This window comes from Diabrotica undecimpunctata, chromosome 7 (genome assembly GCF_040954645.1).
Source record: "Diabrotica undecimpunctata isolate CICGRU chromosome 7, icDiaUnde3, whole genome shotgun sequence".
Lineage (NCBI taxonomy): Eukaryota > Metazoa > Arthropoda > Insecta > Coleoptera > Chrysomelidae > Diabrotica > Diabrotica undecimpunctata.
The window spans coordinates 78035494-78049747 of NC_092809.1; the positions used below are offsets into that span (position 1 = coordinate 78035494).

A 14254-nucleotide genomic window follows, 5' to 3' on the forward strand; every position below is an offset into this window, starting at 1 on the left:
ATGTATTATTGAATCTTATTGAGACGTATCTAAGAAAAGCAAGGGAATGTTATATATTTTTTTGTTAATGAAAATTAATTATAAAGGTATGTTAGTTGTTAATGGATATATCAGTCAAGTTAGTAATCTGTGATATAGTATTGTTCTTGGTATCTGATTTAAGTAACAGGTGGTATATATCGCTTAGATTCTTGATGTCACTCTTAACATTAATGGAGAAATCGTTAAGAAAAATATAAGACATTTCAATGAACTCTCTTTTAGATTTATTGTTCTCACGGTGGAGAATTGTGGTGTTGGTATAGTCCATGAGATGACCAGTGGAATGGACATGTTTGGCTAATGCACAACGGCCAGGGTGAAGTCGAGAATCACTTTTGTGTAGTGTAATACGTGATTTTAATAATTGAGATGTTTGACCGATGTAGGAATTGTTGCAAGAGAGACATGGAATGTTGTAGACAATATTACTAAGCCTATCTATGGGAGTCTTATCTTTTATCTTAGAATAAAGATTATTAATTGTTAGGGCTGATCTACAAGCTACATTAAGTTTAATGTTGTTGTTATTATTGCCAAAGCTATTTTCAACACTTTTCAGAATCCTTGTTAACCCCGGAGTGATATCTCTGAAATATGGTAATGAAAAATATTTGTTTATAGGAGTATCAGAGACTGGCTTCCCACTTAAGACATCAGGATCAGCATTGTTAGTCGCGAAGGAAGGTGAAATATCTTCGTCATGGATAGTATTAAACAAAATCTTATTAACTAATGGTGTTGGATAAGCGTTTGAAATAAATATATATATATATATATATATATATATATATATATATATATATATATTTTCTGACGTTCCAAACTTCACTAGACATTTCAAGAATTTTCGATATCATCTTGAATGTTCTCGAACTACTTCTTCTTTTTCTTCAATGGACTTTTCCTATGTGGGATAAATCTTTCGTAACACTGCTTCCTCCTTTATAGTTATTCGCCTCGAATAACTGGACTATCGGGGATCGATTGAAGCCAACGGGGTGGATCAGTTCCATGGTATGGAGCTAGCCTCTCGATATGAACTACCTTGGGTTTACTTCTAGCTGAAAACTGGATGCGATAGATTAGATCATTTATTTTCTACAGGACGGTATACGGGCCTTCCCAGTTTCGTTGAAGTTTCGGGCAAAGTCCTTTCTTACGTGTGGGATTGTATAACAATACTGGGTCACGTCTTGCGAAAGTTGTACCAGTAGCATGCATGTCGAGCCTGGCCTTGGCTTTATCACTTTGAAGCTTCAAACTTTTACGAGCAAATTCGTAGACTTTTTCTAATTTTTCTTTCAAATTTTCAATGTAGGTCGGGGATGAACGTTCTTCTTTGCTGCGAGGCAGTCTTCCGAAAATAAGATCTTGAGGAAGCTTCATTTCTCTTCCGGTGATCATCATTGATGGAGAATAACCAGTTGCTTCATGTTCGGAACTTCTATAGGCTAACAGGAATAGAGAAATTAAGCTATCCCAATCTTTTTGATTATCAGAGACAAACATTGAAAGGTATTGACAAACAGTTCTATTATGTCTTTCGACCATTCCGTCTGATTGAGGATGGAGAGGCGTAGTGCGAGTTTTCTTAATACCCAAGATTTTCATTAATTCTTGCCATAATTCTGATTCAAAATTTCGTCCTTGATCAGAATGTAACTCTAAAGGAACTCCATGTCTTGATACGACGTGTGTTATAAATGCTTCCGCTACTGTAGGCGCTTCTTGATTAGGACGGGGTACAATTTCAGGCAATTTTGAAAAATAATCCATTGCGACCATTAAGTACTTGTTCCCTCTCTCTGTCATCGGAAGTGGACCAAGTCGTTCAAAAGGCTCTCCGGAAAGATATTGTGCCATTTTACCACGACTTCTTGTTCTAGGGCCTTTTTTACCATTACATAAATCGCATTTCCTACACCAATCTTCTACATCTCGGAGACAATTGATCCAGTAAAATCTGTCTCGAACTCTGGCCAGTGTTCTTTTGACTCCAAAATGTCCTCCAGAAAGGCTGCTATAAAGTTCTTGCAACACACTTTTAATGTGTGATTTCAGCAGTACCACTTGTTGAACTATACGTACTCCATCGGGACTTTCCCACTTCCGATATAATAGACCATTGAAAAGATACAGAGATTCCCATTGAGCCCAGTACGCTTTTATAGTTCCACTGTATTTGGTTATTTCCTGCCAAATAGGTCTTACTCCATTTTTAAGCCATTCTCATATGACTTTTAAGTCATTATCTTTCTTTTGACTCTTTTTAAGGTTTTCCAGGAAGTCTGATCATTATCTTCTTCCTGTATAACTGTGGTTACCTGGAGACTTACTTCTTCGGTTATGTTCTCTTTATCTTCAAATCTTTTACAGTACTGGCATTGTCGTTCCAAACAGGGTCACCTAGAAAGAATATCGGCATTGTTATCGAAACGCCCTTTTCTATGTACTACGTCGAAGTTATACTGTTGGGGTCTCTTTATCCACCGAGCCACTTGTCCCTCTGGCTTCTTAAATTCATTAGCCACTGTAAAGCGCTATGGTCAGTTCTAACTATAAAATTTCTGTTATTAAGAAAAGTATGAAAATGTTCTAGGGCTTTTATAATAGCTAGGAGCTCTTTTCTGGTAACACAATAATTCTTTTGAGCCTTTCCTATTGTTTTACTAAAATATGCAATAACTTTTTCTTCGCCTTCCTGTTCTTGTGATAATACTGCGCCAATACCATGCTGAGATGCCTCACAATCCAACAGAAATTTGCCATCTTCTCGTGGATATGCTAGAATTGATGCTGTTGTAAGTCGTTTTTTTAAATCTATGAAAGCATTTTGACAATCCGGTGTCCAGTCAAATTCAATGTTGTTTTCGGTTAGTCGATAAAGGGGCTTAGCTATGCGGCCAAAATCTTTAATAAATTTCCGGTAATATGAACAGAGTCCAAGAAAACTTCTAATTTCCTTTTTATTTGCTGGTTTAGGCCAATCTTTAATAACTGAAATCTTCTCTGGATCAGTTTTAATTCCTTCTACTGAAACGATATGTCCTAAATAGTATGCCTCTCTTTGAAATAGTAACATTTCTTATAATTTAACTTTAAATTGGCATTTCTCAATCTGTCAAATACCTCGCTTAAGGTTTTCAGATGTTCATCAAACGTTTTGGACATAATCATTATATCATTAAGATATACTAGACACGTTTTCCAGGTAAGTCCTTTTAAAACCATCTCCATTAGACGTTCAAACGTAGCTGGAGCATTACACGGACCAAATGGTAGAACCTGAAACCTGTAGAAACCACGGCCAGTTGAAAAAGCTGTTTTGTCTCGATCATCACGATGTACTTCTACTTGCCAGTAGCCACTTTTTAAATCTAGGGTAGAAAACCATTTAGCACCTGATAGAGTGTTTAGTGTATCATCTATTCTTGGCAACGGATAACTGTCTTCTTGTGTAACCTGGTTTAACCTTCTGTAGTCTACACAAAAGCGAGTAGATCCATCTTTCTTAGTTACTAAGACTACTGGTGAACACCGGGGGCCCGAAGCTTCTTCGATAATATCAGCATTTATCACGTCATGTATAATGTTTTTAACTTCTTTTTGTCTAGCAAATGGCAATCTCCGTGGCGCTTGACGAATTGGTCTTGCCTCTCCAGTACAAATTGTATGTTGAACTAAACTAGTACGTCCTGTAGATTTCTCGGATTCAAAAATGTCGTACTTCTCATTAATAAATTCGTTAATTTTATTTAATTCTTTAGTTGTTAAGTGGTCAACATTTTTGATTAGTTGTTTCACTAGGCCAGCGTCAACTGGGTTACTGGAAGCTGTATTCTTTTTCAAATATTTTTCGCACTTGCTTATTTTTTCTATTGGTGCACAGAATGCTGTTTGTTGTTATTTCTTAAATTTAAAAGGCTTTTTAGACAAATTAGCAACCCTTACTGGAATCATCTCATCTACATTAATGAGGCATCTGGCTATCAAAATTCCATCACTAACTAGTTCATCGCTTTCCACAACGCCGAAATGTAGACCTTCAGGTTTTTGACTCAGTCTCGCCAGGAGATACTTCAGATACTGATACTTTCAGAATTTTGAGGAATTTCGGTATCCTCGCTCACTATAACTCTTACTTGAGGTACCGATTCTTCCAAATTTAGGACAATTTCTTCATTTTCAATTAACAAAATTTTATTTTGAAGATCCATGATAAATTTGTTCTGCATAATATCCATCCCAATAACGCATTCGTCTTTAATATCGGCTACAAGGAAAATGTGTTTTATCAAGGTGTTACCAATCTGTATGGTTGCCGTTATCTCTCCATGAATTGGAATAGTGTGGCCTGAAGCTGTTTCCAGAACTAAGTTTGTTTTAGTGGGTTGTAGTTTCTCATTCAGAAATCCGGTTCGAATAAAGGATCTGGTTGCACCGGTATCAATAATAAAGGTGCATTTTTGATTCTCAACCCTTAAGTAATAAATTCTGTTCATTTTTATGTAAAGTGTAAGTGCGAATTTGGGGGCTTTTATTAGATACAGCCGACGCCCGCCCCTTAGTGTCGACTTTTATTCTTTTCCCTGGCTATTGTTTGCGTATCTGTGGTCAGTTGTAGGAGATCGATTTCTTAGAGACCTATCTCTATTACCTAGTATTTCTAATAGGACTATGTGATGGGCTTCTGGATGTCGATCTAGGCGACCTTCTAGCCTCATTCTTTGGATGTTCTCTCCTTGTTTGGGATCGGCTTCTGCAATTGTTTTGAAAATATCCTATTCTCCCGCAATTAAAACATCTTCTGTTTTCATTTCGAGGTTTTTGTTGAAGATTTTGCAGTATGTTTAAAATTTGGGATAAAATAGGTTGTTGGTTATCTGCGGTTGTGATTTCTTCATTTTCTTGATTTTGGGCGAGATCTGGAAATGCTTTTTGCCGCTTCATACTCCTGGGCTGAGACTAGTGCCCCATTTAGCGATTTGTGATGTTGTAATCGGAGAACTTGTTGCATTTTAACATCCTGTAGTCCACCTATGAATGCATGTATTCCAATTTGTTCCAGAAAATCTTTAGGTGCCTGAGGGTATGCTAAGTGCAGTAGTCTTTTAATGTCGGCTTCAAATTCTTGCAGGCTTTCCTTATGTTTTTGATATCGAATTTTTAGCTGACTTTGGAAAACCTGCTTTAGATGCTGCTGGCCATATCTTGTCTCTAAAGCTTCAACCAGAGAGGTATAACTGGGTGCATCTTGGGGAAGGAATTGCAAAACGGTTGCTGCCTGTCCTCGAAGCGACACCACCAAAGAAGCTGCCATTTCTTTTTCATTCCAGCCATTTGCTCTAGCTGCTCCTATTGCACTGTTGCTTGCATCGGTGTCCAACACAAATTTTCCTGCCTGTCTAGGGTAGCTTAAAATCGGTGCGCTGATCAGAGCCATTTATAAGTGTTCGAAAGCTCTTTGACACTCTTCGCTCCATGTATATTCTTTGCCTTCTTCTATCAACTTTGTTAATGGCTTGTGGATGTTGGCAAATCCTTTGACAAAACGTCGGTAATATGTACATAGGCCAAGAAAACTTCTAATTTCATGTTTATCTCTTGGTACCGGTCAATTCTTAATTACTGCAAGTTTTTCAGGATCGGCTTTTACACCATTACTTGCTACAATATGTCCCAAGTACTTCACTTCTCGTCGAAACAAGTGACTTTTCTTCGGACTCAACTTCAAATTTGCTGCCCGCAATCGTTAAAAGACTTCTGTCAGATTATTGGCATGTTCGTCGAAGGATCTTCCAACTACAATTACATCATCCAAATAAACGAGGCATGTTTTTCATGTTAGACCTCTTAAAACTGCCTCCATTAATCTCTCAAATGTGGCCGGGCATTACATAAACCAAAGGGCATAACTGTGAAATGCCAAAGCCCTGATCCTATCGAGAATGCGGTTTTTTCACGATCGGCTGGCTCCATGTTTACTTGCCAATATCCACTTTTCAGATCGAGTATGGAGAACCAACGAGAACCAGAAAGTGTATCCAAAGTATCGTCTATTCTGGGTAAAGGATAACTATCTTTTTTAGTTACCGCATTGAGATGTCGGTAGTCAATACAAAAACGTGTTGAACCATCTTTCTTCTTTACTAGCACTACTGGTGATGTCTATGGACTGTTGGATGGTTCAATTACCCCTTGTTTGTTCATATCTTTGATGATGTCTTCGGCTTCATCTCTTTTCGCAAATGGAAGTCGTCTAGGTTGTTGTCTGATTGGCTGAGCGTCTTAGGTTGTTGTCTGATTGGCTGAGCGTCTCCGGTATTAATTTTATGCTTTACTATGCTTGTTTTGTCATTATCCTTCTTATCCATGGCAAAAACATCTTGAAATTCTATCAGCATAGACTTCACTTTTTTGGTTCGTTCATCATCAAGATCTTGGCACATTTTAATCATCGTCTCAACAAGCTCCTTTGGAGACTTAGATTTCGACGGTTTCTCATTAGTATTCATGGAACAAATCGAAGACACGGGAACACACTGTCCGATCAAAGTTCTTTTACTTAACTTAATAGCAGTTCCCTTTAAATTCATAACTCTTTCAGAAACGACATCTCGAATTCTCACTAAAGCTTTTGCCGTTAAGAACTCGGAATTATTCACATCTTCGACCATCCTTAAACTTCCGTCTCGGCAGTAACCATCAGGTCTGGTTATCAAAAGTTTCTCACTATTACCGGGTATTGTTACGTCACAAGTAGTTATTAAGCTGACAACATCTTCTTTGTCTTCATGAAACGGCAACTCTTCACCACTGATCTCGAGGACTCCATCTTTGACATTCAATACAGCCCCAACTTTCCTTAGTAAATCCATCCCGAATATGAACTCATCGGAGATCTCTGCAATTAATACTCTATGTTTCACTGTAGTCTGGCCAATGGATACTGACATATTAGCCTCGCCATATGTATTAGTTATCCCACCAGTTGCTGTTCTAAGCTTTACTGTTGCAGCCGATAATTTAAGATATCCTCGTACAACTTCTGGACGTGCAATAGTTCTTGTTGCACCTGTATCTACCAAAAACGATCTACATTTATTATTGATACGACCCTCGATGTACAAGCTATGAATTCCACCTGAGGACGTAATGTTCACAGTTACTATGGGGGCTGTGTTTCTCGAGGTCGGCAGTTGCCCCTTGGTGTCGACCCGTTCTAGTTTTCCGACTGTTGTATCATTTTCTTGCAATTACGGCGAATGTGACCTACGTCACCACAATTCCAACATTTGGGCTCGCGTCTCTTCGGCATCGTGTTACGAACTACTTTTCGTACCATTTCTTCCAGACGTTCATTGTTTGGTTCTTCGCCTTCTTCGATGGTTCTTACTCGATGGCTCCGTGAAGTTTGACTAGCCGTTTCATGTTCCAAGGTAATAGCAAGCGCTTCATCTAGAACTTTCGGTCTTGCTAGTCGTAAAGCTTTCTGTAATTCACTTTCTTATTGACGAAGGTATCTACAGCAATTTCTTCCAAAATGTTGTCTGGTACCTCCGGATAAGCCAACCGCAATATACGAGCAACATCTGCTTCAAACTCTTGCAAATTTTCACTTGCTCGTTGAATTCTACTTCTTAGTTGCGCCTTGTAGACTTGTTGTAGATGGGCATCTCCGTAACGTTTGTCTAGTCGAGTGAACAAGGTCTGGTAACATTTTTCTTGATCCTTAGGAATCGATCTTAGGATATCCGCAGCATCACCTCGTAAAGCAGCAGTCAAGGAAACAGCTTTTTCTTGTTCTGTCCAATGATTGGCTGTCGCAATAGCTTCAAATTGTCTAAGGTATATGGACCAAGAAGACTTTCCATCAAATGGTGGCGATTTGAATCTCATATTATGTGTCGTTTCGTCTCTAGGTGATTCTTCTTTCACTACCGGATCTAAGGCTATTGTATTAACTGGTAGTAGCACTTTTGTATTAGTTATCATGCTCTCTAACTGTTTGATCTTCTCTTCTACTTTATCGAATGTTTTAGAAACTTCTTCAAATTTTTCATTGTTTTTTTTTTAGAAGTTTCTGCCATCATTTGAGAAACATTTTCAAATTTCTCGTCGAATCTTCGAGATACATTTTCGAATTTCTCATCGAATCTTTTGGAAACGTTCTCTAATTTATCATCATTTTTTTTTATAAGATTCTTCTATCATTTGAGACGTTTCATCGAATCTTCTGGAAACATTCTCGAATTTATCATCATTTTTTTTTTAGAAAATTCTTCTATCATTTGAGACGTTTCATCGAATCTTTTGGAAACATTCTCGAATTTATCATCATTTTTTTAGAAGATTCTTCTATCATTTGCGAGATATTTTTTATTTTTATTAAAACTGCTTCTTCTGCTGACTGGAATTGGAATGTCTCTGGGTCGTCTCCATTCTTGTTAAGCACAGTATTCAGTCGTTCTTGGAGTATCATCTTGGACCCACTGCAGTCTTCATCGCGTTCTTCTAGTTGCTCACGCAACTGTTTTACTGAAAGTTCTACTAGCAGCATCTTTGGTCAGGCACACACGTACTTTTTATATATTCTTTTATACAAAGATCACTACCGAACTACGCGGATGTTCCTGACGAATAATACTTTTTTTTTTGAAAGTTCAAAAGTCTTTTTCAAAAGTCATTGCTGAATTTATTTTCAAATCTCACACCGGACACCAACTGTAGCGAGATTAAATAAAACGAGCGGTTCGAATTTATATAAATATATTTATTTATAAGTTTACAATTCGGTACTCTCTTATAAACTAAACTAAACTCATAACATCGTTACATATATATACTAAAGTTACTATGTTCGAGAACATTCTGGCGTAGTCCCACCTCTAATTCGTCTACGTGACGTGTTATTCTACCTCGCACTCGATACATCGCGAATGTTTTAATGCCTTTTTAGAGTTGCAACCGTTATATGGGCCATGCCGAAAGCATGTTCGTAACACAGTGTACGAGAGAGTGTAGTCATATCTTAGCACTAACAAAACTTTTAAGGACTAGAAAAATGAAACGCTACAATATTATCAACCACGGTTCGTCTTGTTTTTTACTCGAAAGACGTAGAGCAGTAAGATTGCAACCGCATCAAAAATGTGTTTGTTCATTGGGATCACAATGGAATTGAAATTGTCTTGAGTGGAGAGTGTCCATTTTGTTTATGTACCTATGTAATGTAATTATTTAGTTCCTCTTTCACTGTACATATATCAAATATATCAAACAGAATATAATCAAGAAAATAACGATTTAAATAACCCCAGTGCCCTACACAACAGCAGTCTCTCGTATATCACTTTTATCGTTATTAAGGGATACTCTTCTGACAACTCCAGTCAGGATATGTGGGTGGTGAAGACCGCTACCTACGCAGCGGCAACTTCTTAGGAATAGCTTATATTTTCTTTTTATACTACTAACTCATACCATGTTGAATAGAGGACTTGTAATTTAAGTCTCAATTATGAACGACTATCAGAAAATGCTGAATTGATGATGTGTATTTGAAAAGAAGATTTACTTCAAAACAGTATTGGGAAGTATAGGAGATTATAGTCCGAGAAATATTGTATGATTGCAGGACTGATTTGTTAACTTAACGATTCAATTTTACATTTTATTAAATTAAATTTCAGTGGTACTTTATCCGACAAAATAAACAATACTCGACACTAGAGCGTTAAAGAGCGCTAAAGAATCGCTTCTTCTTCTTCCTCCTCTTGTGCCACTTCTATCGGAGATTGGAAATCATCAAAGCTATATTGATCTTAGTTAAAGTTGTTTTTTCTGGGGGTGGAAATATCTAAAAACCATACCAGGTTAACCCATTCCTAGAGACGGCTGGCGTGTGTTGGATTCAGGGTAGAGGAGCACATCCGAGCCCATTTCCACCTAGAATGAGATCCTGTAAACGGATGCCTTCCTGTTATCCTGACTACCAACTAAAACCACCCTCTCCTACTTGTGCGCAGTTGACTGTGGCACGTACCGTACTCCTAAAGTGGGATGGCAGCTGTAAGGCTGACGACATTTTCGGATCACTCCCTTCTCTTATCTAGATCTTATCTCTGTCGTTGGTCCGGCTGGTGTTTCTCTTCTTCTCTTTCTTTTTAATGACTGCCCGGATGTAGTATTTTACAGTCACAGGGTTCATATCTGTTTCTCTAGACATCTAGACATTCTGTTTCTCTCCACTGTACATCTATTACACTTCAGCGTTGTGTGAGTAACAGTGTCGGCGTATTCGTAGTATAGGCATTTGTCTATATCTGTCTTTCTGAACCTATGAAGATACTACCTAAAAGACGTATGCCCTGTGAGTGCTTGCGCCAGGAAGTAATCTAGTCGCCTGTAACCATAGTCCACCAAGTCCGTTAGTTATAGCAAATCTAAAGAGCTAATTCCTAGTCCAGCCAAACCACTCTCTCTTCCATTTTTCCTGCATTATATTTTAAAGTAATTTTAAAGTATTTTTGTCCTTGCTCAAATATTCGAGTTTTCTTTGCTCTATAGTTAACATGTTCTTCGTCCCTTTTGCTATATAACATAACAGTTTAACATTTGTGACTCTATGTTTGTGACTTGTGACTAATCTTTAGTATTTGACGGTAGTACCACATCTCTAAGTTTCCAATATCTTTTATGTTGTTCTGTTTAAGAGTCCAGGCCTCTACCTCATATAATAGGGTCTTCTAATTTATTCTCTCAAGATTCTTAATCGTAAAAATACTTATGTTCCAATTGCAGATTTTATTCGTCTTAATGAAAGTGGTTATAGCAATTTCGATACGTCTTTTTATTTCACCGTTTTGGTCTCCAGTTTCATTTATTAAGTTCCCAAATACTTTCAAATACTCTCAAATTGAATTTCATTTACACTAATTCGCGTTGTTTGTATCATGTTCTTACTGAAGACCATACATACACTTGGTTTTCTGGACATTGATTTTTATGCCGTAACTATAACAAGCAATATATGTATATATGTATATATATATATATATATATATATATATATATATAATAGTTTTATGAGTTTCTTGAACCGTACTATTTTTAATATAAAATTAGTGTTTCTTGGGTTTAGGTTCAATAAGTAATATTAAATTTGGAACTAGTATAGATTTTATTGTCCATTGAAATCAACGTTTCGACAGGAAACCCTTGTCTTTGTCAAGATTCTAAAATGTACAAGATTAGGAATAAAAAGTTATTGTAAAATATATAAAAAACTTAAATATATAGAAAACGAATTTAATACGTTTCGTATATCATTGGTTTCGTTCTTTAACTGACTATGGTTGTTATCTTAAATAGGCTCTATTTACTAATAATCGCATAATTTTTTATTTAGTAGATTTGTGAACTCTCTTATATCGTATCTTCCACATAGTCTTCTAAAGTATATGCTCTGATTAGGTAAAAACTTAGATTAGGTACGTTTTTATTTTTGCGATGATGTAGATGAAATTGACGTGAGTATTTTTATTTATAGTTATATTTGATTAAGGGAAAGATCCAAGGAAAGAGAAGCCTAGGGAAACGTAGAATCGCATGAATGTGCAACCTGATAGAATGGAATGGATGTACATCAAAGTAACCTTAGAGAGCAGCCATCTCGAAACTCCGAATAGCAATGATGATTGGCGACCTCCGTCGATAGTCGTATTTTTATACTTTTATTGGTGATGATGCATACGCCTTGTTTAGATTCTCTTTCTAGACATCTTTTTTTTTTGAGCAACGTTGAATGAAAGACATAATAATAAGTATCCTTGTCGCAATTCTATCATTGTCTGGAAATATTTTGGCGTTCCCTTCTACATCCTAACCGTATACTAGACTTTTCAGAGACTTGCTTTTACTAATAGTGTTAAGTGTACGGGAATACCGAATACTGTCTACTACTTTGTAAAGTGAACTTTTCAGTTTTTCTGAACTTTTAATGAATGAATAAGTTCTTCTTTTTACCATTTTCATTTATTCGATAATTTGTGTATGGTGGAGGTGGAGAACAAGGTCTATCGTCGTCAAAAAGTGTCTGAATGTATTCTTTCCATCTTTCCAGTTTGTCTTCTGTACCTATAATTATTTCGTTATTACTGTTTCTTAATATTGTTTCTTTATTTCTTTCTGTGTCTACATGTCATTTCTTCACCTTTTTTACTGACATTAAATGTGTCATATCTTTCCTGAAGTTGATTTCTAGGAATTTTGTTGACATCCAGTTTGCTTAGCTTCTCTGCACTTTTTTCTAATGATTTTATTATTCGTTTGTATTCTATTGGGTTTGTTTTATGTTTTCGTCTTACATCCATGAGGTCCATGATCTCTTCCGTTGTGCACAGACTTGTCTAAAAGGAATATTTAATCAATGTTTGGTTTTTCACTTACAATTGGCACAATCTGCCAATATTTTGTTTGCAACGTATAGGAGTTTATGTAATCTGTAGTTGTCGCAAATTGTTTGATCTTCCTATTTCTGCTTTATGTACATCATTATCATTCTTTATGTTTAGTCCTTGCTCACAGTTTTCTGTCTATCTTTCTAGTATCAGTTCTTGTTTGCTAATTACCTCTCCTTCCGTATTTCTAACGATTATTATGCATTGCTTTTTATTCTGTCTGACTCCCTTATAGAATTTCCACTTTTTCCTTTAGTTGTTAAATCTTCTTGAGTTGATTTAATTGTGTTTTTCTCTTTTCTTAATTTCTTCGGTATTCGTTTTTCATGTCGTCTCATTTACCTGTATTTTTCCTCGACTTTTTTATTGAAGTCTTATGTATATCTGATTTTTTTTTAGTGCTGCTTATGCGCACGCCGTATCGTACCTGTTAACATCTCCGGTATCATTTATCTGGTCTTCTAGGTTTACTTCAAAGATTTCTTCAAATTTTTGAGCTATTGGCAATAATTTTATTAGACATACTTCTTTGAACTTTTTTGATTTGTTAATAGAAAATTTTTAAATATTGTAAAAAAAGTTCTGGAGTTAATTTAAACACATTGTTGTGATGTAAACAAATAACAAAAATCTCTTTTTTTGAGATCAAAAGATATTGGTCTCTTAATTTGTTTAAGAAAAAGATCTTAAAACAAATGAAGTTTTTATTTTACGCGAATTGGTCGATAACTTATTATAATTAATTTTAAGCAAATTAACTATAATTTACTTTCAATTAAATCATTTAAGTCATAATTTTAGGTAAAGATTAAATTAATCCTTGTTTTTATTTTCAGATTTATTTCTGAATTCCACTTCTGCTCTTATAACAAGTGAGTGATTTTAATTTAATGCTTTAATATTTAAAGTTTTTATGTTTTTTTTAAATAAGGTATTAATAATTTATAAGATAATTATGAAAGTAAATATTTCTGGCTTTAGAACTAGATGGACATTGTTGTCAAAACTCTGTTTTAATACATCTTTACAACTTTACGTACAGATAATTTTAGTGCTGGTTTCTTTTATATGTGTAATAAACTTTTTAAAACCTTTAGCATGAACAAGCGCATTGTTTCATCCATTCAGTTTTGGAAGGCGTGCTAAAAATTCATAGCATTATCATTTCCTAGTTTTTAGCTTTCTTTGAGCAAAATATTGGTTAGATACTTTGGGTAAGAAGCTTAATAACGGTATGCTCGTGAGTATTTACTCATTGTTTCACTTGTAACCTTATTTGAAAACTTTGATCAGGCTATACAAATCAATTTTTAACATGCGTAGTTAACGAATTATTTCCAAAGTTAAAAAAACGACCGGCACTACATAAGTAATAAACAAATAAATAAATAATTTTTTATTATTTATTTCCAACAGGCTGACAGCTAATCATAACAAATATAGAAATAACTATAAATAATAACTGAGCAGAAATAATTTTTCTAATTAACTAAAGATTAGCAACGCTTAAACTAAAAAAGAAAACTTCCCCTAGAATTTTGCTGAGAATGTACCTAAATTTTGGGACCTCAAAAAAGATGCAATAAATTTAGCCACTCCTGCGCCGTGGAAGGGGGGTTAAAACCCGAAAACATCCATTTTCCAAGAATCTGTATGCCGAAAAAAAAACAAGAAACGTAGCTGAGATAATTTTAAACAAAAATGTTTATTAGTGAGTAAGGGTATGTCACTTCCAGCCCTTTCCTGGAATT

General features: G+C 35.7%; 1 protein-coding gene across 2 annotated transcripts in view; it reads left to right on the forward strand.

The window, feature by feature from the left end:
• Positions 1-14254, forward strand: part of LOC140445513 (ATP-binding cassette sub-family C member 4-like) — a 390598-nt gene that overhangs the window by 48745 nt on the left and 327599 nt on the right. The window contains exon 2 of one of the 2 annotated variants that reach the window (XM_072537582.1): positions 13340-13375. The exons of the other annotated variant lie outside the window; for it this stretch is intronic. The gene's annotated coding sequence lies outside the window, so the exon portion shown is untranslated. The remainder of the gene's footprint in view (positions 1-13339; positions 13376-14254) is intronic. 2 annotated transcript variants of the gene reach the window in all.